At 43.2% G+C, this 27,539-nt stretch overlaps 2 long non-coding RNA genes and 1 other non-coding gene across 5 annotated transcripts; all 3 read right to left on the bottom strand.

The window, feature by feature from the left end:
* Positions 1-826: 826 nt before the first annotated feature.
* On the bottom strand, positions 827-11,937 carry LOC133058569 (uncharacterized). The gene is made up of 3 exons (XR_009693356.1): positions 11,904-11,937; positions 5,512-5,694; positions 827-1,967 (listed from the first exon to the last, which is right to left on the bottom strand). It is a non-coding gene; the product is annotated as an uncharacterized LOC133058569 (long non-coding RNA).
* On the bottom strand, positions 11,933-27,539 carry LOC133058568 (uncharacterized). 3 transcript variants are annotated; one of them, XR_009693355.1, is made up of 3 exons: positions 27,441-27,539; positions 25,967-26,041; positions 11,933-12,049 (listed from the first exon to the last, which is right to left on the bottom strand). It is a non-coding gene; the product is annotated as an uncharacterized LOC133058568 (long non-coding RNA). The 3 variants fall into 3 exon arrangements; XR_009693353.1 differs by lacking the exon at positions 11,933-12,049 and adding an exon at positions 23,721-24,416 and having other exon boundaries at positions 27,231-27,539; XR_009693354.1 differs by lacking the exon at positions 11,933-12,049 and adding an exon at positions 23,721-24,416.
* LOC133058938 (U6 spliceosomal RNA) lies at positions 17,436-17,542 on the bottom strand. The gene has a single exon (XR_009693446.1). It is a non-coding gene; the product is annotated as a U6 spliceosomal RNA (small nuclear RNA).

Below are 27,539 nucleotides of genomic sequence, written 5' to 3'. Positions count from 1 at the left end.
TCCCAGTCATGGTCTGTGAACTGAAAAGGAGAGAAGAGGGAGGGAGGGAGAAGGGAGGAGGGGAGGGTGGGGAAGGGAAGGGGAGGGAGGAGGGAGAGATAAAGAGGGGAGGAAAGGTGGAGGGGAGGGGAGAGAAGACAAGGAAAGAGAAGGATAAAGGAAGAGTGATAGCAATGTCTTATCTCTTTGAAAACTCAAAGGCAAATGTGGTGAAATGTTCAAATTTGACAAACCCTGGTTAATTAATGGATACATGAGCATTTTCTACAGTGTTCCCTGTGGTTAACTTTATGTGGTAAGGTTTTTTTTCTTTCTTCCTAAGTTTGAAATCCATTACAGCCCAATGTCTTTGCAAATATAATAAAAATTAATAAATAAAAAATTAAACAAAAAAAAAGACATAAAATGTAGGCCCCCTAATTTTCAATAATAGATTCAACGGACATAAAGTGATTGTGAAACTGCTGCGAAAGTTTCTAAATTGTTCCATTGCTCAATCGTGTCCAACTCTTTGTGACCTCATGGACTGCAGCATGCCAGACTATCTCCCGGAATTTGCTCAAATTCATGTCCATTGAGTCAATGCTCTCAATTTCTGCATGTTTCTTACAGTTGACCAGACAATACTTGTGTGAACCAGCAGTTGTTATTGTTACCAAGTCCAAGCTCACTCTGCTGGTCACACAACAAGCCAATGAATCAGAGACTAAACCAGAGACGAGATGTTGACGTAAAGAATACTTCTTTATTTGGAAAGCCTGCAAATGGAGATGATGGCAGAGTAATGTCTCAAAAGAACCATCTTATCAGGGTTTGGATGCCAGGTTCTTTTATAGATCCAGAGATAGAAGTGCCTAGGATAGAGAGGGAGAGGCAATGAGGAAGTAAAGTAAAAAGTGCCATCAGTCTTGTAAAACATCTCCAGGAATGGCCAGCATCAGGGGATGGATGTGTTAATCTCTTTTTTCTTGACCTCTTTCTTTCTTTCACAGGTGGGTAGGGTCAGATTACCTCTTTGTGAGCTGAACAAAGGCACTTTAGTTTAATAGTCAGGCAGAGGGGCTGGGTTTTCTGAAGCAGGCCATTAGGTATGATTATAAAAACAATAGCAACTAAAAGTAAGCTGAAGAAACAGTTCCAACGTGGAGTCAGAACTGGTTCTTCTCTGTAGCGTTACCGCTCACAGTTTGAGCAGCACCTCAGACCAGACTCTTCATGCCTGACGTGAAACATTTCACAATAAAATTTAAAAAACATAATAAAGCTGAGGAGCCTGGCTTCTACTTTGAAGTCACAGGTGTGCTCTTGAACTTGTGGGTGTCTAGCTGAGGGCTCCAGATTGCCTTTTGCAGGTATTCATTCCATGATCAAAACGTCTTGCCAAAAAATAATGGTGTTTGGGGACTGGTAAGGCTGCTCTGACCTTGAGGTCCTGAAATCTAGGGAAGAAAAGAAGAAATGAAAGAGAAGGCCAGAATGAAATGGCAGAATGGTGGCAAATGGATCTATTAGTGGTTCAGACGGTAAAGAATTTCCCTGCAATGCAGGAGACATGGGTTCGATCCCTGGATCAGGAAGATCCCCTGGAGAAGGGAATGGCAACCCACTCCAGTATTCTTGCCTGGAGAATCCCATGGACAGAGAAGACTGGTGGGCTACAGTCCACTGGATCTCAAAGAGTTGGACACGACTGAGCAACTAAGACAAAACAGGAGAACTGTGTAGGGAGGAACAGCGCAAGCACTTGGCTTCCACTAGAGAAACTGTGTTTCCAGAGCTTCCTTAGACCAGGCTGGCTCCTTTCCAGTGCTGGTCACAGTTCCAGAGCCTGAGTCCCTGGTGGGGACGGGTGGCCGCTCTGAAAACCCCACCTTTGGTTCCTCAGGGTGCAGACCCCGCCAATTCCTGGGAGTCTTGTCTTCTGTCATCTGTGTGGAGATTCCACAGTCCCTGTTGTTTCTGGAGCCCTGGTAAATAAAATCACGGTGAAAGAGGAAAGATAAGGAACAGATGTGGTCAGGGCAGGCTGAAAAACAAAACGAAACAAAACCAACAGTTCTCTGTACCGGCCAATACGAGCACGGCTCAGGCCAGCTTTCTGTGCATTCGACTTCCCGGCACGCAGGCATCAGTGGGCAGTGAGCGTCCTAAGTACAAGGGACCCAGGTTCTCTTCGGTGCTTCCTCTGAAGGTCTATGTTTTCAAAACAGTTGTTTTGATCTGAAAATGTGTCAGGTTAACACCCTCTGTCCAGGAGCCTCAAAGTTTCTGAAAGGATGAATTTTCCAGCAAAATATTTACCAGATTTAAAAAAAAAAATACTTTTAACTTTGACTTTTCCACAATAGTTGCATTTCTTTTTTTTTAATGAAACTTTTAGTGCCATGTGAAAAATATTCTTTATATTTCCTCTGCTTGAAGGTTTTAGATTGCATTTTCCTTCAGGTTAATAGTGTTGCTAGCCATTGGTGGCTGAGAAGCCACCCTGAGTGGTGGCCTTGAGAATTTTCTAAAGGCCAGGGTAAGGCCTGGACACCACTCCCAGATAGTCTGAGAACAGGGTGTTCGGAAGCCAACTCTAAGCATGTGGGTCTGGAATGGTTTCTCAGAGTATTGCAGCTTGTTATAAGAAACTGTTTTCAGTGCATGAATTGGGATTTTTTGGCTGTATGTGCTCATTAAGAAAACCCATGTCACTTGTCACAAGTATAAAAAGAATGTTTCAAATGTTCCTGGAAAACTTTCAGCTGGTTCATGTCTGTGCCTATGTCTTCTCTGCAATTTCTCTACCCCTCCCCTCCCAAGATGTGGCATGGAGCTATTTTTGATTCGGGATGATTGCAGTGTTTCAGCCAGGTAATGGATGAAGTCATTAATGTGGATGACTAGCTGACATTGCAAAGTTCTTCAGGTAGGGGTAGGGGGGTGGGGGCTGTCCTGGGCTGGGTTTCTGTTAATGTGGCCAAGAAATAAGATTTATAACAACTCCTCAAAGACTTAATACCCCTTTGCAGACATGCTCCCTATGAAACTTATTATATACAAAGGCCTATTCTAAAGCAAAGAACTCGGTGGGTATAAAAGTACCCATGGAAGATACTAGATTTTTGGGAGAAGGGGCAACTTAGCCTTTATTTACAAACATTTATTCAGGGCAAGATTTTTCCTAATAAAATTCCATTCAAATGTAATTTTTCTGATGCTCTTTGAGCCTACTCATGTTAATATCTAATTACAACAGAAAATGTCTAATGTCCTTCTGCATTTGCAGCCAACATGGCTAAGAACACCCCTAATTGAGGACTTTGAAACTGCTCTGAGTTCCTTAGGATGTTTTCATCTATATTTGTCTCTTCTATATTTATTTTGTGAAAGAAGCTAGCACGGGTACTAAAATAATGCCACAGTGAAATACTGACCCTTGGAGATCAAAGACTATTAACTTGCATTCAAAATAATATGACTCCTGAACTTCCCTAGTGGCCCAGTGTTTAAGAATCCACCCGCCAATGCAGGGGACACGGGGTCGAGCCCTGGTCCAGGAAGATCCCACTTGCTGGGGAGCAGCTGAGCCCATGAGCCACAACTACGGCAGTCTGGGCACCTGGAGCCAGTGCTCTGAACAAGAAGAGCCACTGCAATGAGAAGCCTGTGCGCTGCAGCAAGAGAAAACCCTTATGCGGCAGTGAAGACCCGGAGCAGCCAAAAATAAAAGTAAATAAATAATTAAAAAATAACAATATAACTCCTAAGAGAGTGAAAAGACAAGTCACAGATTGGGAGAAATACTTTGCAAAACAGATATTTGATAAAGGACTTCTATCCAAACTCAGCAAAAAAAAAAAAAAAAAAAAAATTGGCAAAAAAAATATTGGCAAAAGATCTGTATACCCACCAAAGAAGATAAGCAGGTGGAATAAGCATATGAAAAGGCACTTAACATCTATGTCATTAGGAAATTGAAAAGGCACTTAACATCTATGTCATTAGGAAATTGAAACAACATTGAGATATCACTAAATACTTCTTAGAATGGTGAAAATGCAAAACATTGACAACAGCAAATACAAGCAACGGTGTGGAGCAACAGGAACTCTCATTTCTTGTTAGCGGGAATGTAAAATGGCACAGTCACTTTACAAGCCAGATTGGCAGCCTCTTACAAAGCTAAACATGGTCTTACCATAAGATCCAGTAATCATGCTTCTAGTTACTTGCTCAATTGAGAACTTATGTCCACACAAAAACCTGCACACAAATGTTTATAGCAGCTTTATTCACAAGTGCTTAGAAACAACCAAGGTAATCCTTTGATAGGAGAATGAATAAACAAACTGTGGTATATTACACAGTGAAGAATTTTTCAGTGATAAAAAGAAATGAATGATCAAATCCTAAAAAGACATGGAGGTAACTTAAATGTTTATTTCTAAGTGAAAGTAGCCAGTCTATAAAGGCTACTATATGATTTCAACTATATATATTCTGGAAGAGACAAAGCTATAGAGACAATAAAAAGGATCAAGGGCTGCCATGGATTGGAGGCAGGGGAAGGGAGGGATGAATAGGTGAGGCACAGAGGATTTTTAGGCTGGCAAAATTATCCTGAATGATTCTGTAATGGTGAACGCATGACAGTGTGCATCTGTCCAAACCCCTAGAACTGTATAGCACAGATAGTGAACTGTAACATAAACTATGGCCTTTACTAATAACTGTGCGTGTGTGTGTGCTCAGGCATGTCTGACTCTTTGTGATTTCAGGGACTGTAGCCCACCAGGCTCCTCTGTCCATGGAATTTTCTAGGCAAAAACAATGGAGTGGGTTGCCATTTCCATGTGTGCCAGGCATTTTCCCACACCCTTAACATGTAGGAATTAATTTATTCCTCATAGCAACCCTATGAAATGGGTACTTATTTCACAGAAGAGGAAACTGAACCACAGAGACTTAAATAATTTGCAGCATTACGGGAACAATGGGCTTCCCAGGAGGCTCAGACAGTAAAGAATCTGCCTGCAATGCAAGAGACCCAGGCTCGATCCCTGGGTCAGGAAAATCCCCTGGAGAAAGGAATGGCAACCCACTCCATTCTTGCCTGGAGAATTCCAGGGAGGGCTACAGTCCCTGGGGTCACAAAGAATCAGACATGACTGAGTGACTTCACACACACACACATACACACACACGAGGTGCCAATAAGTGATAGAATAAGGATTTGATCCCAGAGAGTACCTTTGGAGGCCAGATGCTTTTGACAACTGCTAAAGTAGAGGCTGGGGCAGCAAATGTAGTAGAAAATGGTCTCCTCCTTAAGGAGATTTCAACCCATTAGGACAGCAAGGCATGAAGCCTGCCGACAATAACAGGACTGACCTTTTGCCTTTGGAATGCTCACTCAGGCCCATCCCTACTGGCACATCGGCTGATGGTTTCTGATCCATGTCCTGGGTGCAGTTTTTTATTACATATCATTATAGTGAACACTGCCGAGCTATTGACGTTACTTACGTTTCCTTTGTGCCTGTCTCTCCTCAGTTAGACTTAAATTCCTTGAGTTCAGGGATAACTTCGGAGTGGGTAGCCTTTCCTTCTCCATGGATCTTCCCAGCCCAGGTCTCCTGAATTGCAGGCGGATTCTTTACCAGCTGAGCCACAAGGGAAGCCCATATAAACTTAAACTTGGCTCTCTACCTGCAAGGGAGGTGATTAATGAGTACTTTTAGATTGATTAAGTGTTGGGAGAACACTCAATGAGGGAAGAAATTTTAAGTCAAAGCTTCAGTGAAAATAGAACCGAAGGGATTTCCTTGGTGGTCCGGTGGTTAAGAATCTGCACTTCCATTGTAGCGGGTATGGGTTGGACCCCTGGTTTGGGAGCTAAGATTTCGCGTACCTCATGGTGTGGCCAAAAAAAGAAAAAAGAGAGAGAGAGCTCAAAAGTTATTGTGTGTGTGTTTGCTTGGTTCTGAGGACTTTTGGTGGCAAATTTCCACTTCATTTATAGTTCACTAACTGTGATAGTCATGGTGTGTGATATTAGCCATATCTTTGATAGCCCATTAGAGGGCAAATGCTTGAGTAAACCATTAACATACAGATAGAAAGGAATTCACCTTTGGATCTTCATGTTCAGAGGTCAAGGGTGAGAAATCACCAGACCTAGGGAAAGGAGTCAACCTTTGGGGAACTGGAGTTGTGAGTGTGTTAGCCTGATACCATCACAGACTGTGTGACTGGGGCAGACCACTGAACTTCTCTGAGTCTGTTTTCCATCCACTGCGTGAAGCTAATGCTACCTACACTGCCTACTTGTCTCCTTCTCAGGGTGTTTCAACTGAGGCTTTTGTGAATGAAAGAGCAGGATTCTATACAACTTGAAAGAGAGAAGGTGGTGGGAAAGGATAATGATGAAATATTTTGTAATTCATTTTATTACGGTCTGCATCGGAGACACTGTTTGAAGCAGGGCAGCATAAAAAACATGTTCTTTTTGTGCTCATGTAAGAACTTCCAAAGAGGGTTTGAATCATCTGGGTCAAGCTGAAGGATACCAAGTAAATAGCCTTTTTTCTCTCTTAATAAATTATTCTCTAATGAGACTGGAATATCCACCATTGTCCCAACATTGTGCAATTGTACCGTTGTAGTGAGAACTCTCTGTATGTCTGCTACTTTTTTTCTTTCTTTTTTTTGGAGGCATGGTGTGCAGGATCTTAGTGCCCTGACCAGGGATCTAACCTTGCCACCTAAAGTGGGAGTTTGGAGTTTTTACCACTGGACCGCCAGCGAAGTCCAGTGTATGTTTGCTACTAACAGTCATAATTTTAATAGGATGTTTCCTACTAGGGGAAAATATTTAAACAAGGACTGAACTACCAGTTGGTCAGTGACCAAGTAAAGACCAACAGCAAACCAGGGTTGATCAGTCACCCACATTCCATTTCATATTTAATGAAGCCATCAGAACACTTTACAGTCATAGGTAGGTGGCAGAAACAATTGTCAGGTTTCCCGGAAGTTTTTTCCAAGGAGTCTGAAAGCAACTCTAAAGATTCTCTGGGATGGCATTCTGACTGCCCTTACCTTTGGAACCAGAAATCAGCATAGGATGGAAGGCTTTGAGAGCTACATGCAGGATAAATTAGGAGGTGTGGGAATGGTTGAAGAAAAGATTGAGCCCCCTTGGATCTCCTCCTCCATCACCTCCCACAGATACTGCTTGGCGCTTATCTGAAGGAACGAAGGCAGTGGGCAGAGGGCTCATCCACTTATCCAACCATCATCATTCCTTTTTTTCCATCCCCAGGGAATAGGAAGTAGAACAGCCTTGGCAGAGTGCTACCGACAAGATCCGCCAGCACATGGGCTGCTGAGAATAGCCAGGTTCAAGGGACACCTGGCCAGTCCCTTCCCTCTGCCTCTCCAGCAAGGAGAAGGAAGCCTCAAACTTAGGAGCCATTCTGATGTTTAAATATACTGACTGTCATGAAGTGCCGCAGAGGAAAGCCCAGGTTGGGGCTGGGGTGCATATGTGTGTGTTCCTAGAGTAAGGAAAGAGGCTTCAAAAACCCCTTTGCAGTTTGGGAGACGGGTTGACCCTTGTGTGACAGTCTGGCCGACAGTGTAATTGTCTGAGGGTGCGGACTCAAAGTGAGATGTGGGAGGCGGGAGACTAGGAGGTGAGAAGAAAACATGTTTGGGGAAGGATGTGTTTCTCTACGCTTGCAACTGCCTGACCCACACTGACACCAAGCTCTTGAGTATTTATTTACTTGGCTGCATCAGGTGTTTTTTTGGTTTGCTTGTTTAGTTGCCGCATGTGGGATCTTCAGTTTTCATTGGGGCATGCAGGATCTTTGGTTGTGGCATCTGGGATCTAGTTCCCTGCATTGGAAGCATGGAGTCTTACCACTGGACCAGCAAATTTCTCCCACACCCATCCATTTTTGAGCCTTTGGTTAGTTCCTTCAAGGCAGCCCAGATGCACCCCTGGGCATTTACAGCCTCAGGAGACATTTTTAGTGGCGAGGGGCAGGCATTGGGGAAAGTGGGGGCTGTTGGAGACTAGGTTACTTCATCTTTCCAGCCTCATTTTCATTATTTGTGAAAAATGAATAATAATAATAATTTCTACCTAATAATCTGGGGGGCTTAAATAAAACAACATGTGTAAAGCATATAGCATAGTGACTAACACATACAAGAGTTCCATAATTGCCAGGTTTCCATTGTTTCACAGGATACTTCTATTAGAGTAGTTTGCATGTACACCAGTCAATCCTATTTGATTATAAGTCTTTTGGGGACAGTCTCTGAATGTATGCATCCTTGTCTTTCCTTAGAAACGAACCACGCCTTGAAGGCAGGAACCTTTTCATATCCTTGTAGATATTTGTTCCTTAGCAAAGGGCATGGCAGATGGAAAACAATGGAGCAACTATGTTTGCTGAATGAATGAATGACAGACTGAATGAGTGAGTGAAAGAATGAATGAAGACCACAGTAAAGTGAAGAGAATGGAAATCTGAGAATGGGATGTGATTCCACGTGCCTGTTATTTTTGCTTGAAATTAATTCTCAGATCTTCTCTGCTGGGATCCTGGCTGACATACATTTGCAGGGGTTGACTGGATGATATAATTGCTGTTTTCTGTCTCTAACTACTGTGATTATGACTCAAGTAGTAGATACATTTATGGTGCTATGTAAATAATAATTATTTTAATTATGGTTTGACCTGTACAATATATTCTAACAACGTAGCTGACTGTGCATTTGTGTATGTGCACTCTTGAGAGTGATCGAAAAAAATCTCCTATTATGAAAGTACAAAGGAATCTCCCCTCTATACACATGGTAATTTTAGAATTATAACATAGAGAAGTACAATACCACTGTAATTAGACCAAGTTTGCAGAAAGAGATGGCTTTGAAATAGTATATAATCTGTGTTGTATTTAGATAATATAAAGTTTAATTTTATTGACAATATTTTATTTTTGATGCTAGTAAAAATGAGTAATGGTGATTTTCAAGTTCCCTTTAAGAGGACGAAAGGGCCTGGCAGATTTAAGTAACATGATTTATGTATGATGCTTAGTCAAGTGTCTGGGATGTAGTAAGTGCTCAGTAAGTATTTGGTATTCATTTGACAAAAACATATATGTAAGTAAGCATTCAATATAAATGATGACCTGTATGCTTTTTTTTATTTTGCAGGGCGGGTGGTGGGATGTTCACCATGTGGCATGAGGGATCTAAGTTCTCTGACTAGGGATCGAAGTCATGCCCCCTTGCAGTGGAAGTTGAGTCCTGACCACTGGACCGCAGGGAAATCCTGTTTGCATTTTTAAAAATTACCTCCACTAAGAACTCCAGTTTCATACACGTGGCACCTGGGAGAACTTTATCAATTACAGCAACATCATTTTCTACACTTGAAATGCACAAAGGCCCATCTTAGACATGGGTTGACGTGGAGAATGCTTGACGCCCATGGATAGAACACAAAGATGAACAGCATAGTGTGGGCTTCTGAGGAACTTACAGTGAAATAAATGAAAGAGACAAGACACTCACAGAACAACAATAGAATTCTTGCTGAGCACTTACTATGTGCCAGGAACTGTTCTACACGCTCTGCACACACAGCTCCAGTCAATCTTCACACAGATGAGGAAACCGAGGCACAGGAAAGTTAAGCAAGGTGTCACAGATAGCAAGCAGCAGGCAATTCCAGTCTCAGCTGTCTGACCCCAGCATCCACTCCCAACATTACATTCCAAGTCCACTGGGGGAAAGGAATATCAAGTAGGAAAGAACAGTATCCTAGAGAATTTGATGGTGACCCCCATTCTGGGGTAAACTGCTGTAACCCTTAGTACCTTTTATTGCAATTGTCTGTTTAGCTGTTTTGTCCCTTGTTAAATATAAGCTTTTTTCTGGACATCTTTTTATCCTGAGCACCTTGGATACCTTCAAGGGCTTACTGATATGATGTCCCACCACATTTTTTCCCCCCTGAAATTAGATATTTTACACAATAAAATGACTACATTTAATTTAAAATACCATATGCCCTACAGAAATGCATGTTTATATAGTTCTAAGATATGCTGAACACACAGTTCATTATTTGAAACATACTTTTGTGGCTAAATCAGTAGGATTATTGGAGCCAAAGTAAACCTTTTAAATGTACACACTATGGAGGATGAATGCCTTTGAATTATCTGGCAAATTAATTTTAAGTGAAAATGACAACAAATCCTGCTCTTGTTCTCATTTGAATCCTCTGTACTTTCTATTCTGCTCACACCCCACAGGATGTCTGGCTTATCCTGTCCAGTAGGAAATCTAGAGCTGTGATTGTCAAATGGGTGCTATTTGATGGAAAAGACAGCAGAGGGAAATTGCATTAGCACAAGAGACATTGAACACACTTGCACAAAATTACCAGCTTCTAAGAGTTAATATGTTTTCAAAATTCTTGCCAGGAACACTATTTTTCACATTATCAAATTCTGTCCCCATTGTTATTAAAATGTTTGAATCTTTGAAGCATATTCTTTCTTACAATAAAGCTACTGGCTTTAGGCTCTGAGCCAGCTGATTCCTAATGCCTGCTCCACTCCTTGGCAATAATCTAAGCCCTTAAGAAAAAGGTATTCCCTCTTGGAAGACATTAGGGTGCTTCCTCGAGATATGGAGGGCTATTTACGAGCCATCAGGGAAGACCCATTTACTGGAGTACCCACACCTTCCCTCAGAGTGAAGAGAAAGTTGTTCAGTTTTGTCTGACTCCATGGAATTCTCCAGGCCAGAATCCTGGAATGGTTGGCCTTTCCCTTCTCCAGGATTGCTAGGTTGTATGGTAGTTTCATTTTGAGTGTTTAAGGAACCTCCATACTGCTCCCCACAGTGGCTGTATCAATTTCCAAAAATGGTACAGATGAAACTATTTACAGAATAGAGATGCAGATGAGGATGTCCATTCTCTACACCTGGATCTCCATTCTTGCACTGAGCCAGCAGTCCCACTACTGAGAAAACCATAATTCAAAAGGACAGAAGTACCCCCAATGTTCATTGCAGCACTATTTACAACAGTCAGGACACAGAAATAACCTAAAGGTCCAGTGACAGATGAATGGATAAAGAAGATGTGGTACATGTATATAATGGAATATTGCTCAGCCACTAAAAGGAACAAAACAGGGTTATGTGTGCAGTAGACAGCTCATGGGAAGCTTTGCAAAGCACAGAGATTTCAGCTCAGCGCTCTGTCACATCTAGTAGGGGGATGGGGGAGCTGGGGCTGGAGGGAGGCCCAAAAGGGGAGGCGATGCATGTACACACAGCTCTGATTCACTTCACTGTACAGATGAAACTAACACGGCACTGTAAAGCAATTATACTTAAAAACACACACAGTATTTTACTCACAGTCTGAAACACACTGGAGTTATTCACTCATTTTTTTTTTAAGTAAACATTTGGTGAGTGCCTGGTCAGCCAGGCACAGAGGCTAGAGTGGTTTACGGAGCAGACAGGCTCACAGTCTTTAAGGACTTTACAGTCTAATGGGAAAAACTACAAAAAGGGGTGAGGGAGAGATAAATATGTAACTACAAACTGCTTTAAACACGATGTGATTAGTTCTGTGACCTGGGAAGAACCGGAGGGAGGGGCTGAGGACCTCCTAAGGGCAGACTTTAAATCCCAGATAAGAAGGGTGGGAAGGAAAGCTCCTGAAGAGGGCAGGATGGAGTGAGTGTTTGCAGGCTGAGAGGGCAGTGTGCAGGTCTAGAGTGGGAAAAAGCTTGAATAGATTTTAAGAAGGAAAAGAATAGTATAGAAAGAGAGAAAGGGAGTGATATGCAGAGATATTGGAGTTGTACCTGAGCCACATTTAGCAGTCTGGGTTTTCTTTTAGATTCAGTGAGAAGCCAGGGACTTCCCTGGCCTTCCAGTGGTCAGGACTCTGAGCTTCCACTGCAGAGGGCATAAGTTCCATCCATGGTCGGCGAACTAAGATCCCACTGACCTGTGACATGGCCAAAAAAAAAAGCAAATTCAATGAGAAGTCATTGAAGGCCATTAAGGAGGAAGTGACACTGGTCAGATTTATGAAAGAGCACACTGCCCATGACAATGGCTAAAATTAAAAAGATAGACAAACAGCAAGAGTTGGCAAGGCTACAAGGCAAGTAGAGTGCTTACTCTTGTGAGTGGGAGCATAAACCGGTACAACTACTTGGAAAATTGTCAGTATCCACTAAAGTATGCACACCCCAGCAACCAGAAATTCCATTCCTAGGTATATTCCAGACAGAAATGCTTCCATAGGCTCACCAGTGTCAGGCATGAGAACGTTTGCAGCAGCTTTCCTCTTGATAGCTAAAAGCTGGAAACCAGTCAAGTATCTATCAACAGCAGAATGGGTAAATAAATTGTGGCGAATTCATAAAATGGAATACTTCCCAGAAATGAGAATAAACAAACTACAACTACAAGCCACAACATAGATGAATTTCATTAACAAAATGTTGAGTGAAAGGAACCAGAAGAGAACACACAGTATGATTCTGTTTATATAAAACTTTAAAGCAGAGGCAAAACCAACCTGTGATGCTGGCAGTTAGGACACGGGTACATTGGGAAAGAGGGTGGTGTGGAAGGTCATGAGGGATTTCTGAGATACCGGTCATGAATATATTTGTTTCACGTAAAACATTGTCACACATTTTATGTAAAATCACTGAGTTATATAGTATGGTTTGTCTTCTTTCTGTGTGTATGTTCAGTTCAGTTCAGTCGCTCAGTCATGTCCGACTCTTTGCGACCCCATGAATCGCAGCATGCCAGGCCTCCTTGTCCATCACCAGCTCCCAGAGTTTACTCAAACTCATGCCCATCGAGCCGGTGATGCCATCCAGCCATCTCATCCTCTGTTGTCCCTTTCTCCTCCTGCCCCCAATCCCTCCCAGCATCAGGGTCTTTTTCAATGAGCCAACTCTTCGCATGAGGTGGCCAAAGTACTGGAGTTTCAGCTTCAGCATCAGTCCTTCCAATGAACATCCAGGACTGGTCTCCTTTAGGATGGACTGGTTGGATCTCCTTGCAGTCCAATGGACTCTGAAGAGTCTTCTCCAAAACCACAGGTCAAAAGCATCAATTTTTCGGCGCTCAGCTTTCTTCACTGTCCAACTCTCACATCCATACATGACCACTGGAAAAACCATAGCCTTGACTAGACGGACCTTTGTTGGCAAAGTAATGTCTCTGCTTTTTAATATGCTATCTAGGTTGGTCATAACTTTCCTTCCAAGGAGTAAGCGTCTTTTAATTTCATGGCTGCAGTCACCATCTGCAGTGATTTTGGAGCTCCAAAAAATAAAGTCTGCCACTGTTTCCACTGTCTCCCCATCTATTTCCCATGAGGTGATGGGACCAGATGCCATGATCTTAGTTTTTGTTAAGATGTTAAGCTTTAAGCCAACTTTTTCACTCTCCTCTTTCACTTTCATCAAGAGGCTTTTTAGCCTCTTCACTTTCTGCCATAAGTCCACGTGGTGTCATCTGCATATCTGAGGTTATTGATATTTCTCCTGGCAATCTTGATTCCAGCTTGTGCTTCTTCCAGCCTAGTGTTTCTCATGATGTACTCTGCATATAAGTTAAATAAGCAGGGTGACAATATACAGCCCTGATGTATTCCTTTCCCAATTTGGAACCAGTCCGTTGTTCCACGTCCAGTTCTAACTGTTGCTTCCTGACCTGCATACAGGTTTCTCAAGAGGCAGATCAGGTGGTCTGGTATTCCCATCTCTTTCAGAATTTTCCACAGTTTATTGTGATCCACACAGTCGAAGGCTTGGGCGTAGTCAATAAGGCAGAAATAGATGTTTTTCTATGTTATATTTCAACAATATGTTTTTCATTTACATTTAAAAAGTATTTACATTTCAAAAGGAGTACTCTGATTAGAGTGTGGGGAATCAATTTACAATAGGTAAGAGTAGGTTAAGAGGGGGCTTTCCCTGGTGGTCCAGAGGTTAAGACTCCAAGCTTCCACTGAAGGGGCCGTGGGTACGATCCCTGGTTGGGGAACTAAGATACCACATGTTGCATGGCACGGCCAAAAAAAAAAAAAAATAGTTATAGAGAAGAAATTGAAAGGTGATTCCTAATGAGAGGAATTTCAATGGATCAGGTGGATAGAGTGGAGACAGAGAAGAACGAACAAATTTGAGATACTCTTGGAAGGAAAAATCAGTAAAACCTGCTAATGGCCTGAACAAGGAGGGTAAGGGAAAAGGAAAAACAAAGTCAAGTTCTAGATTTTGGATTTGGACAACTGAATGGCTGGTGGTATCATTACCTGAGATGGGAAAGACTAGGGGAGAATCAAGTCTGGGTAGAAATCTACAGTTTATGGACCAAGATCTCCCACTACCTCCACTGGTGCAAGGCTGATCCTCAGGGAACTTGTTGCTCAGTCACTAAGTCACGTCCGGCTCTGTGACCACATGGACTGCAGCACACCAGGCTTCCCTGTCCTTTACTGTCTCCCAGAGTTTGCCCAAACGGATGTCCACCAAGTCAGTGATACCATCCACCCATCTCATTCTCTGTCACCTGTTTTTCCTACTGCCTTCAATCTATCCCAGCATCAGGGTCTTCTCCAATCAATCTTCGAATCAGGTGGCCGACATATTACAGCTTCAGCTTCAGCATCTTCACTGATTCCTAAAATGTCAATGTCCACTCTTGCTGCCTCCTGCTTGAATGCAGAAGGTCCAAATAGCTCAGAACACCTAAAGATTTTCCAGTCCTGAACTCTCAGGAAAAATAAAGCAGGAACATTCCCATTCAGAATGAGATCCCCTCTTCTTAGGAGGCCACAGTCTCTCCAGTTTCTTCCCACCTCCATAGCTATGGATCAACAAGCAAACTCCCACCACCAGGAGGGCAGCAAGGGTGTCCTTAACATTATTTCTCTTGGACGGAAAGTAGAAAATTCCCATCTCTTCCCCTCAGGTCTTGTGCAGGCTGTGTGCAGTTGCTCAGCCGTGTCTAACTCCTTGCAACCCCATGGACTATATCTCACCAGACTCCTCTGTCCATGGAACTTTCCAGGCAAGAATACTGGAGTGCGTCGCCATTTCCTATTCCAGGGCATCTTCCTGACCCAGGGATCGAACCTGTGTCCCTTTGCATTTCCTGCATTGGCAGGCAGATTCTTTACCACTGCACCACCTGAGAAGACATCCTTAGGTTATAGATCGTTGCAATTAAAGGAAAAACTTTTACTTGGGAAAAAAAGGAAAGGAACCCAATAACCAACCAGAGAACACAAGAGGGAAGAAAAAGTGAGCGTTTTCTGAGTTGTCCAGGTTTGACCACAGCAGGCCACAAGCAGGGTGTCCAGGGCAAGGCTGGGAAGTTGATTAGGGACTCTGTGGTGGGCTTTGTAGGCAGTGCCAAGAATGCTGGAACTTGATCTTCTAATATCAGAGGATTATTGAAGAGCTTTAAGTGGCACAGTCAGATTTGCATTTTATATGACTATGAAGGGCATCAGATAAGCTAGTGTATTCAAAAACACATTGGGAAAATATAAAATGGCATGGGAGCATGGAATCATTTAAAATGGAGTAGAAGAACGGAAATTAAAGAAAAGTGACCTATATTTCCAGTAGTTTGTTAGGATTTTGAAAGCTCAGGATAATTGAATTTATTTATTAAAAAAAATCATTTATTTTTGGCTGTGCTGGGTCTTCACTGGGGCAGATGGGCCCTTCCTTGCTACAGGTGGGCTTTCTGTAGTCGCGGCCAATGGGGGCTGCACTCTAATTTGGGTGTGAAGGTTTCTTCCTGCTGTGACTTGTTGCGGAGCACAGGCTTTAGGGTGTTTGGGCTTCGGTAGTTGTGGCATGAGGGCTCAGAAGCACTGGCCCATGCGCTGATTTGCCCCGAGGCATTTGGAATCTTAGTTCCCTGTAGATTACAGATTCTACCATAGATAGAATCTGTGTCCCCTGCACTGGTAGGCAGATTCTTAATGACTAGACCACCAGGGAAGTCCCTAATTGAATCTATTTTTATTCCAAACTTCAGCTAATAAGTAGACTTGGAGCATTCACCCTCTGAATGGTGTGTGTGATTATAAGTTTGTGCTACTTGGCTCACAGCTTTAGAATGAAACCTGTAACGGTCATGGAAAGGGCTATGCCTTTTAACCAATCATCTTGGCAGGTCACTGTGCTCAAAGACCAAGGATTAAGCAGCACCTTCAGACAAGCTCTTTCTCTGTCTTCCAGGTAGGGTGGGGGCAGACAAGCTCTTTCTCTGTCTTCCAGGTAGGGTGGGGGCCGATTCTACTTTCTCAAGTTTTATTGATGGCTCAAGGGAAAGCAAACAGCACTCAGGCAGATAAGATAACCACTATTTGAAGTGTAAGCCTATAGTTTTAAATTGTCTTTTATTTGGAGATACATTTCATTTCAGTTCAGTCACTCAGTTGTGTCCAACTCTTTGCGACCCCATGGACTGCAGCATGCCAGGCCTCCCTGTCCATCACCAACTCCCGGAGTTTACTCAAACTCATGTCCATTGAGTCCGTGATGCCATCCAACTATCTTATCCTCTGTCGTCCCCTTCTCCTCCTGCCTTCAGTCTTTCCCAGCATCAGGGTCTTTTCAAATGAGTCAGTTCTTTGCATCAGGTGGCACCAAAGTATTGGAGTTTCAGCTTCAGCATCAGTCCTTCCAATGAATATTCAGGACTGATCTCCTTTAGGATGGACTGGTTGGATCTCCTTGCAGTCCAAGGGGCTCTCAAGAGTCTTCTCCAACACCACAGTTCAAAGGCATCAATTCTTTGGTGCTCAGCTTTCTTTATAGTCCAACTCTGACATCAATACATGACTACTGGAAAAACCATAGCTTTGGAAATACATTTAAATCTCATTTAAAGGCCAGGATAAAATTTAAATATTCAAGCACCTAGTTATAGACAACCTTCATTTTGTGCAGAGTAAATAAAAGTTTGATGTGCATTTCTACCTGCAATAATAGACTACTTTAGTCTATAGACTAATAACAGTTTATAGACTAATAATAGACTAGTTTAGCCTAACTAGGTGCTAGGCTAAAGCATATTAATTGCTGATGTTCAACCATGTTTGGACCTATAGAAACAGCAGTCACAAATGCTAGAGCTGTCAAATCTAATCCAGATTCTGTCACTGGCAAATTTAGGTGACCTACAAGAAAGTTTGATGACATTTATATTAGCCATTCCTTATTTGTGTGTGTGTGTGTGTGTGTGTCTGTGTGGTATGTGAGATAGTCTGGTATGTCTCTGTCTCAAGGAGTGTTGAAATATATCTTAAAACAAATTTACTTTCCTGTGTTTTTTTTTTTTTTTTTAATATGGAACGCTTCACGAATTTGCATGTCATCCTTGCGCAGGGGCCATGCTAATCTTCTCTGTATCGTTCCAATTTTAGTATATGTGCTGCCGAAGCGAGCACTCCTGTGTTTTTAATAAATAAAATCATGTCTGCACTCCTACTCAGCAGAAGAAGGGTTAAGTAAAGTGTTAGTGTCTCAGTCACATCTGACTCTGTGACTCCACGGACTCCTCCGTCCATGGAATTCTCCAAGCAAGAATACTGGAGTGAGCTGCCATATCCTTCTCCAGGGATCTTTCCAACCCAGGGAATCGAACTCTGGTCTCCTGCATTGCAGGCACATTCTTTGCCATCTGAGCCACCAGGGAAGCCCGAGGATGGGTTAGTGGCAGAGAATTAAATTCAAAGATTGGAAGTCATCACAATCATGTTTGAATTCAACCAGAATGGAAATAGGTATTGGATCTGAATCATTAAGATTCTTCTTAAAGATGTGTGCATGTGTCAGTCAAGGGTTGTGTCTGTGGTAACATGACTTATAATAAAAACATGAATCTCTTAGCTGGATATATCACTGGTTCAGTTGACCTTCATGCTCCCAAGTTACAAAATTCAGCTAACCCACAGTAATAATATCAGGTTTTTAACAGGGCTGCCATGGAAAATTATTTGATAAATATTTCCTATGATGCTGGCTGATTTTAGAATACTATCTCCATGGGAGAGTCTCAGAAAGTCATCTTTTAGCTCCATGATGCAGAAAATTCTGTCCAAATACTGTTTTTGTGGTGATAAATGGAGAACTTATTACAACTTTCCTTGCCAGCAGCTAAGGGTTTATTTCAGTGTTTGAGAGCTCCAGCAATCCATGCAGACTCAACCTTATTGAGGCTGTGATATTTGTTAAAGGAGCCCATTTGGGACATTTTCATTTGAGGTGAACTGAAGTTCAGGTCCTGAGTTGGCTCTCTGAAGTCTCCGGGGCCTGTAGGAGCTCAGATCTGCTGCAGTTACTTACATAGGAAGGGCTGCTAGTCCTGGCCTCTGATGGGGCGCACGGCCTCCCCTCACCCACCTCTCTGCCTGTGCTTCAGCCGTGCCCTCTGCAAGGAACACTTCTGTCACCTTTCTTCCCTGGCTATTTCTACTCACTCTGCAAGTCTTAGCTCAACCCCAGGAAGCCTTCTGCATCCTCTGAGGTTTGATAAAGTGCCCCAATTTTGTGCTTTCATGGCTTTATATTTGTACCTCCATGTTATCACGACCTTTTTATAGAAATTACCTGTCTACCCAGCATGGAGCCTGATACCTGGTTGGGGATGGAAACGGGCTGTAGTTTAAATTGTATCCTCCTCCTCTCCCCCTTCCCTGGTGGCTTAGACAGTAAATAATCTGCAATGTGGGAGACTTGGGTTCGATTCCTGGGTTGGAAAGATCCCTGGAGAAAGGAATGGCTTACCAGTCCAGTATTCGTGTCTGGAGAATTCCATGGACAGAGGGGCCCGGCAGGCCACAGTCCATGGGGTCACAAAGAGTCAGGCAGGACTGAGCAACTAACAACAACCCCTCCCCCTTTTAGTGACACAAACCTTAGTGTTCCCAGGATGGCTCAGACAGGGTCAGACCTTCCAGCAGAACCTCAGCTCGTTGAGGGCTGGATTGAAACTGAACCATTTTCTAGAGGTGACTGGGGTGTCTTGGAGAAGAGAGACGTCCTGACAGGTTTCTTTCCAGAACATTTGAGAACACTTGGCTTAGTTTCAGGCACTAATTAAGAATTTACCCAGAATGGACTGAGATTCTGAGCTGGCCTCTTGCGCCCTCTGGTGGTTTCAAATCATAGATGAGCAGAGCCAGAATTCAACCGCCTGGTTGGGTTTTCTCCAACCAGTAATCAACATTAACCATGGAGACGTCTACCATTCAAGTGAAGTCTTTTCATAAATACACTTAGGGAGCAATAAAATAATTAACTAAATGCACATACAATCAGAACTTGGAACCTCTTGTAGGATCCTTGAAGGGCCTTAGGTTTTTTATTTTGTAACACAAACTCTAACAGGCTGTATGTACCCAATGGATAATCGAAAATGTGCCTTAATCAAAGGCAACTGTTCTTTCATTGTCAGTCTGTGAAACATTAGCTCAGGGGGGTAGGTGACAGTATATGTGTCTCTATCTCCCTAAGACAACTCCACCCAAAGGATGACTGCAGAACCAGCTTTGGGACTGTCAGGAGGGTTTCGATTAAATTCAAATGTCATGATAACCAAGATAACCAATTCCAAGGGGACCAAATTGTCTCTCTGTCTCTTTTTATGGCCACACCACACAGCATGTTAAAAAAGCAGAGACGTTACTTTGCCAACAAAGATCCGTCTAGTCAAAGCTATGGTTTTTCCAGTGGTCATGTATGGATGTAAGAGTTGGACTATAAAGAAAGCTGAGCACCGAAGAATTGATGCTTTTGAACTGTAGTGTTGGAGAAGACTCTTGAGAGTCCCTTAGACAGCAAGGATATCCAACCAGTCCATCCTAAAGGAAATCAGTCCTAAATATTCATTGGAAGGACTGATGCTGAAGCTGAAACCCCAATACTTTGGCCACCTGATGTGAAGAGCTGACTCATTGGAAAAGACCCTGATGCTGGGGAAGATTGAGGGTGGGAGGAGAAGGGGATGGCAGAGGATGAGATGGTTGGATGGCATCACCGACTTGATGGACATGAGTTTGAGTAAGCTCCAGGCGTTGGTGATGGACAGGGAAGCCTGGTGTGCTGCAGTCCATGGGGTTGCAAAGAGCTGGACACGACTGAGTGACTGAACTGAACTGAACTGAACACAGAATGTGGGATCTTAGTTCTTGACTATGAATGAAACCTGTGCCCCATGTAGTGGAAGCGTGGACCCCTAACACTGGACTGCTAGGGAAGTCCCCAGATTGTCTCTTTTGAACAAGGACAGTTCTTTAGTTGAGTGTGTTCAATCGTACTGTGATTCAGTCTCAGAAAAGTACAGCTCCTTTGGGGGCACTAAAAACTGTCATTTCTAGAAACAAGAGAGTGTGCTTTGCTGTCTTCTTAACTGCCCGAAACGTATACTTCTTGTGGGAACTGATTTTCTGAGTGACTTTAAAATAATAGCAGAATATAGCTACTTTCCCTAGAAGTGCACACAGCTTTCTGAGTCCCTCTGCTGCTCACCTGGAACTATCACAGCGTTTGTCCATCAGCTACACCCCAACGCAAAATAAAAGGCTTTATAAAGAAAAGAAAAAGCATTGCACGCAGCTTTAAATGGCAGCTTCTCAGGGAGTGTCCTTTGAGGCGCTGGCCTAGTGGAGGCTTCCTAGGATGGCCTCTCACAGCCCCAGATGACTGCAGAGCACTTTAATCAGGGCCTGGTTTCTTCTCGGTCTGTCTGCCCCCCACCAGAAGCTAAGCCTTGCAATGCAGAGGTCTTGCTTGTGGCCCCCCCCCCTCCCCAGTCTAGGACAGTGCCTGGCACAAGCAGGGCTGAATAAACATTCATCAGCTGACTGATACCAACCAGTGCGGTGAGTGCGGAGGAGACAGGCCATAAGGGAAGGCTGGTTTTCTTACTTTAAGGTGCTGAAGGACCCCTTCACTCAAATTATGAACAAAAAAGTATGTGATTCAAGACAGTAATAATTGGGTTGGAGGCTTGAGTGAGCACCCAGAAGCTGATGTATAGCTACATTCGGGAGAGAGGAGAAATTCAGTTGTCTCATTCAGCTCCTGAGTCAATCAGGCTCAACATTTCCTTGCCTGGTGAGACTGTATTTCTCTGCCAAGAGCCTGGTGGAAGCTGGCCTAAACTCTGTGGATTGTTTCCCTACAGGATTGTTGTATGACCCCAAATTGTGGGCATGAAGTTTACCTTTCTGAAAGTGTGTTTTTAAAACACTAAAAATCAAATAGGATGTAAATATGTTTAGGATCTGAAAGCAGTAAGAAGAGAAGGCCAGAAGTGTGCAACCTGTAAGAATATAATGCAGGGTAAGAAGTAGGAATAGTGAAAATGAAGTAGGAAACCAGGAGAAAGGAGATGAAGAAAGAGCTAACATGTCCTTCCTTTTGTCTCTTCACATTTCCTTTCATGTCACCAACTATCCAAAGACAAATTTAAGCTGCACAAGCAGCGTGTCTGAATGAGTGTTATAAAACACACACACTTAGAACCTCACAGGAACATCGTAAATGTGAGCATGCCAGCAGGGAGACACCCAGTCTCGGGAGGCTTAATGGGATGTCACACAGCTGTGTATGTCTTTTCAGCCTGTCTCGTTCCAGACAGCTTTCATTTTTGAGCGAGGGTAGTTGTATTTGTAGTTAGAATGAGCAAACTGTTTCTGACTTCATTAGCTAGAAGCAAGTTTGGCTGCAAGTCACAGAAAAATTCAAAATAAGAGACTCAACAAGACAGAATTTTATTTCTCCTCCATTTTCCAGAAGGCACTTGGGAGTTTACAAGGGGCTGTTTGGAGCTTCATGGGTCAGGGACCTGCTGTATTATTGCATTACAGTGCGTACTGCATTTCCAAGGTTGCCTTATAATCTAAGAGGCAGCTGAAGCTCTGGTCATCACCTGCTTTCCATCCAGCAAAAGATCAGATTGAGAAGGATATGCCCTTTATTATTAAAGACACTTCATGGCAGTTGCACCCACAATTCTGCTCACATCCTATTGGCCAGAACTTTTCTTCATGACCACATCTAACTGCAAGAAAGACTATGAAAAGAAGATTTTGTCTCAGGAAGTAAAACAAAACAAAAGACAAAACAACAGCAACCCAAAAGCTCAGTCACTGAGTAGGAAAGAAGAATGATCACTACAGAACGTGGGAATCACATACACTGTTCTGTCTCTGAAAGTGAATCCTGCCTTAATTTCTCCAGTGCCTGCCAAGGACTACAAGTTGGGGCGAGGAGATCCTCAGGAAAAGGACCTGGCTTCAACCTTCCTCAGGTCTTTGGGTGATCTGAAAGCCAAATCTGGATACAAATGGACATTTAAGAGTATGAATGAGGGAACATTTTATCTAGCGTTAAGCTCTCCTGCTTTCATAAAATGTTTATGAGTGTGTGTTCAGTTGCTCAGTTATGGCCAACTCTTTACAACCCCATGGACTACAGCCTGCCAGGCTCCTCTGTCCATGGAATTTTCTAGGCAAGGATACTGGAGTGGGTTGCCATTTCCTACTCCAGGGTATCTTCCCAACACAGAGAACAAACCCATGTCTCTGGAGTCTTCTGCACCAGCAGGCAGATTCTTTGCCTCTGCACCACCTGGGAAGCCCAGAATCTTTATGTTATTGTTGTCCAGTTGCTAAGTTGTGTCAGATTCTTTATGACCCCATGGACTGCAGCATGCCAGGCTTCCCTGTCCTCACTATCTCCTGGAGTTGGCTCAGATTTATATCAATTAAATCACTGATGTCATTCAACTATCTCACCCTCTGTTGCTCCCTTCTCCTGCCCTCAATCTTTCTCAGAATCAGGGTCTTTTGCAATGTGTTGGCTCTTTGCATCATGTGGCCAAAGTACTGGAGAATATTTATGTTGTCATTGTTCAGTCATTCAGTTGTGTCCAACTCTTTGTGACCCCATGAACTGCAGCACGCCAGGCTTCCCTGTCCTTCACCATCTCCCAGAGCTTGCTCAAACTCATGTCCATTGAGTCGGTGATGTCATCTAACCATCTCATCTTCTGTCATCCCCTTCTCCTCCTGCCTTCAATCTTTCCCACATCAGGGTCTTTTCTAATGAGTAGGCTCTTCATATTAGGTGGCTAAAGTTTATTGGAGCTTCAACCTCAGCATTAGTCCTTGCAGTATATATTCAGGACTAATTTCCTTTAGAATGGACTGGTTGGATCTCCTTGCAGTCCAAGGGACTCTCAAGAGTCTTCTTCAACAGCGCAGTTCAAAAGCATCAGTTCTTCAGTGCTCAGCCTTCTTTATGGTCCAACTCTCACATCCATACATAACTACTGGAAAAACCATAGCTTTTACTATACGGACCTTTGTCAGCAAAGTAATGTCTGTTTTTTAATACACTGTCTAAGTTTTCATAGCTTTTCTTCCAAGGAGCAAGTGTCTTTTAATTTCATTGCTGCACTCACCATCTGCAGTGATTTTGGAGCCCAAGAAAATAGTCTGTCACTGTTTCCATTGTTTCCCCATCTATTTGCCATGAAGTGATAAGACCGAATGCCATGACCTTAGTTTTCTAAATGTTGAGTTTTAAGCCAGCTTTTTCATTCTTCTCTTTCACCTTCATCAAGAGACACTTTAGTTCCTCTTTGCTTTCTGCCATAAGGGTGGTGTCATCTGCATATCTGAGGTTATTGATATTTCTTCTGGAAATCTCGATTCTAGTTTGTGCTTTATCCAGCCCAGCATTTTGCATGATGTACTCTGCATATAGGTTAAATAAACAAGGTGACAATATACAGTCTTGATATACTCCTTTCCCAATTTGGAACCAGTCCATTGTTCCATGTCTGGTTCTAACTGTTGCTTCCTGACCTGCATACAGGTTTCTCAGGAGACAGGTCAGGTGGTCTTGTATTCCCATCTCTCTAACAATTTCCCACAGTGTGTTGTGATCCATACAGTCAAAGGCTTTAGCGTATTCAATAAAGCAGAAGTAGATGTTTTGTGGAATTCTCTTGCTCTTTTTCTATGATCCAACAGATGTTCACAATTTGATCTCTTGTTTTTCTACCTTTTCTAAATCCAGCTTGTACATCTGGAAGTTCTAGGTTCTTATACTGTTAAAGCCTAACTTGGAGAATTTTGAGCATTACTTTGCTAGCACATAAAATGAGTGCAATTGTGTGGTAGTTTGAACATTCTTTAACATTGCCCTTCTTTAGGATTGGAATGAAAACTGACCTTTTCCAATCCTGTGGCCAGAGCTGAGTTTTCCAAATTTGCTGGCATATTGAGTGCAGCACTTCCACAGCAACATCTTTTAGGATTTGAAATAGGAGAATATTTATAATCACTCATAAATATAAAATAACCTGATATGTCTGACCACAATTTATAATGTTGAACTTAGATGGTAAGCATAGATAGCTCTTTAAGATTCCTAACTGTTTCTCAGCATCTTCTCTGCACACCAGAGTTATCAAGGTTCCATTCTGGATTTTCTCATTTTAATATTTCCCTGCCTGATTTTTTTCAAATGTGTCACGTTGAGGAGTGAACTCATAACTCTCCTTCCCAAATTTGTGTTCCTTTTGTCCCCCAACTGAATCAATAGCAACAGCCCAAGCCAAGGACTCCACTCTCCCTCACAGCTCACATTCTGCTTCTCTCTCTCTGATTCACTTCCCCAAACTCCCTGCCCTCAGGCCAAGGAAGCATCCCACCCTTGCTAGATTAAGGTAGCCTCCCTGCCTCCAGGCATCCTGCAGACTAATCTTGTTTAAAATTCAACTCCATTCCTGTCCCACTTGTCCTTAAATCAATTCTAAAACCTCCATAGCATTAAGTTCAGACTCAGCAAGGCCTTTTAATTTCATTTAATTTCATGAAATTCAAAGACAGTTGCTCCTTGGAAGGAAAGGTATGACAAACATAGATAGCATATTAAAAAGTAGAGACATCAGTTTGCTGACAAAGGCGTCTATAGTCAAAGCTATGGTTTTTCCAGTAGTTATGTATGAATGTGAGAGTTGGACCACAAAGAAGGCTGAGCACTGAAGAATTGATGCTTTTGAACTGTGGTGTTGGAGAAAGACCCTTGAGAGTCCCTTGGACTGCAAGGAGATCCAACCAGTCCATCCTAAAGGAAATAAATCCCTGAATATTCATTGGAAGGACTGATGCTGAAGCTCCAATACTTTGGCTACCTGATGTGAAGAACTGACTCATTGGAAAAGATGCTGGTGCAGGGAAAGATTGAAGGCAGGAGGAGAAGGGGATGACAGAGGATGAGATGGTTAGATGGCATCACCGACTCAATGGATATGAGTCTGAACAAGCTCCGGGAGTTGGTGAAGGACAGGGAAGACTGGCGTGCTGCAGTCCACAGGGTCACAAAGAGTCAGACACGACTGAGCGACTGAACAACACCATCACAGCCTGGAAGGCCTCCAGATCTGGCTCCTTTTCACTCCTAGCCATCTGGACCCTTACAAGTTCTAGTCATTCCAAACTTTTTTACGGCTGATGACCTCAGGCTGTCTCTCATCTCTAAGCTCACGTCCATGAGAGTCTTCCAGAACTAGATTATTCTTAGGTTCACAAAGGAGATATTTCTTCCCTCTAAGACGTCTTCTCCAAACTCTGAGCTGGGGTTAGGCTCCTCCTATGTGTTTTGACATCACTGTGCACCCTAACATTCGCTGATAGCACTATATTCCAACTTCCTGTTTAATTGATTGTTCAACTAGTCTACAAACTCTATGTAGACAGGGCTGTATCCTCAGCCCTTGATATAGAGTCTTGGGAATTTTTGGCTCAGTACATATTTATTGTCTTGAATTGGATAAAGATAAGTTCCCCTCTTACCTGGTAGTTGAAATAGTAAAGAATCTGCCTGCAATGCAGGAGACCTGTGTTCCAGCCCTGGGTCAGGAAGATGCCCTGGAGAAAGAAACAACAATCTCACTTAAGTATTCTTGCCTGGAGAATCCCATGGACAGAGGAGCCTGGTGGGCTATAGTCCATGGGGTCTCAAAGGGTCAGACACAACAACTAAGTGACTATCACACACACACACACACACAAGCTCCTCTCAGGCCAGGCTGGAGATCCCAGTTGTACACATTCTGGAGAGTTTGGGGGTGGGGTGGGGTGGGGTTCTGTGACTCATGACTCAATAGGTCTGCCTTCTTTAACCTTCTTCTTCTTAACAGTCTCATGAAAATAATGCGTTATTCTAATGGGGCCCCTCTCAATACCCAGCAGTGAGGCTGCAGCGATTGGGGTGAGGAGCACTGGTAGCTAGACAAGAGTATTGTAGCAAATTCCCTCATGGCAAAGACCATATCCATTCTGTTTACTACTGTAACCCTGATGCCTAATAAAGAGCCAGACACAAGGCATATGATCATTAAATGTTTCTTCAATCAATGAATCAACTCTCTCTCTCACTTTATTTTGGGCGGGGCCGGGGGAGGGTGTCACATGGCTTGGATCTTAGTTCCCTGACCAAGAATTGAAACTGGTCCCAAAGCAGTGGAGGTGCTGAGTCCTAACCACTGGACCACCAGTGGGCATGTTAAGTTGCTCAGTCATTTCCGACTCTTTGTGACCCTATGGACTGCAGCCAGCCAGGCTTATCTGTCCATGGGGATTCTCCAGGCAAGAATACTGAAGTGGGTTCCCCTATCCGTCTCCAGGGGATTGTCCCTACCCAGGGATCAAACCCGTGTCTCTTTGTCTCCTGCAATGGCAGGCCAGTTCTTTACAACGAGTGCTACCCAGGAAGACAAACCAGGGAATTCCCTGAATCAACTCTCTAAAGTGGAGAGCAAACTCTATGACTGGCACATGCCATTGTTTTTTTAACTTACTTAAATTAAAAAATATATATATTATAGCTTATTTACAATGTTGTGTTAGTTTTAGATGTGCTATAAGCTTTAATGAATTGAAAAACTGGAAGAGAAACTTCCAAAATCAAGGTTGGCGGATGTCTGGTGGAGGAAGGTGACTGTGTGTTAGATGCAGGCATGGCACACCTTGACCTACCAAGTGCATCCTCTCAAAGGCTGGGTGCCTGGTGCACAACCTTACAAGATGCCCCAGAGGCTCCCCCACAGATCCTCACCGCGCGTTCCCTGAGACTGAGGTCTCAGCATCCCTTCTTCCTGACTTTCCTACAGGTCCTTTCTTGGAGGTGTCAGGCCTGTCTTCTCCTCCTGTCTGCTTTTTCTGGTCCTTCCCGGCTCCCTGCTGCCTTCTGACCTAGGACCCAGTTTTTGAGAGGGCCTGAGACATTGATGGGTAATAGCTAGGAACCAAGATGCTCCTGCCCCACCTTTAATTGAGACCATGAACTAGAAAACTAGTGGCATTCACGCAGCTCTCGAGGCCAATCCAGGGGAAGCAGGGACCTGGAGAGGAGTCGTCAGTGACG

Source organism: Dama dama, chromosome 6 (genome assembly GCF_033118175.1).
Source record: "Dama dama isolate Ldn47 chromosome 6, ASM3311817v1, whole genome shotgun sequence".
Lineage (NCBI taxonomy): Eukaryota > Metazoa > Chordata > Mammalia > Artiodactyla > Cervidae > Dama > Dama dama.
The sequence above is the reverse complement of the archived record's forward strand: the minus strand, read 5'-3'. Positions and strand labels throughout refer to the sequence as shown.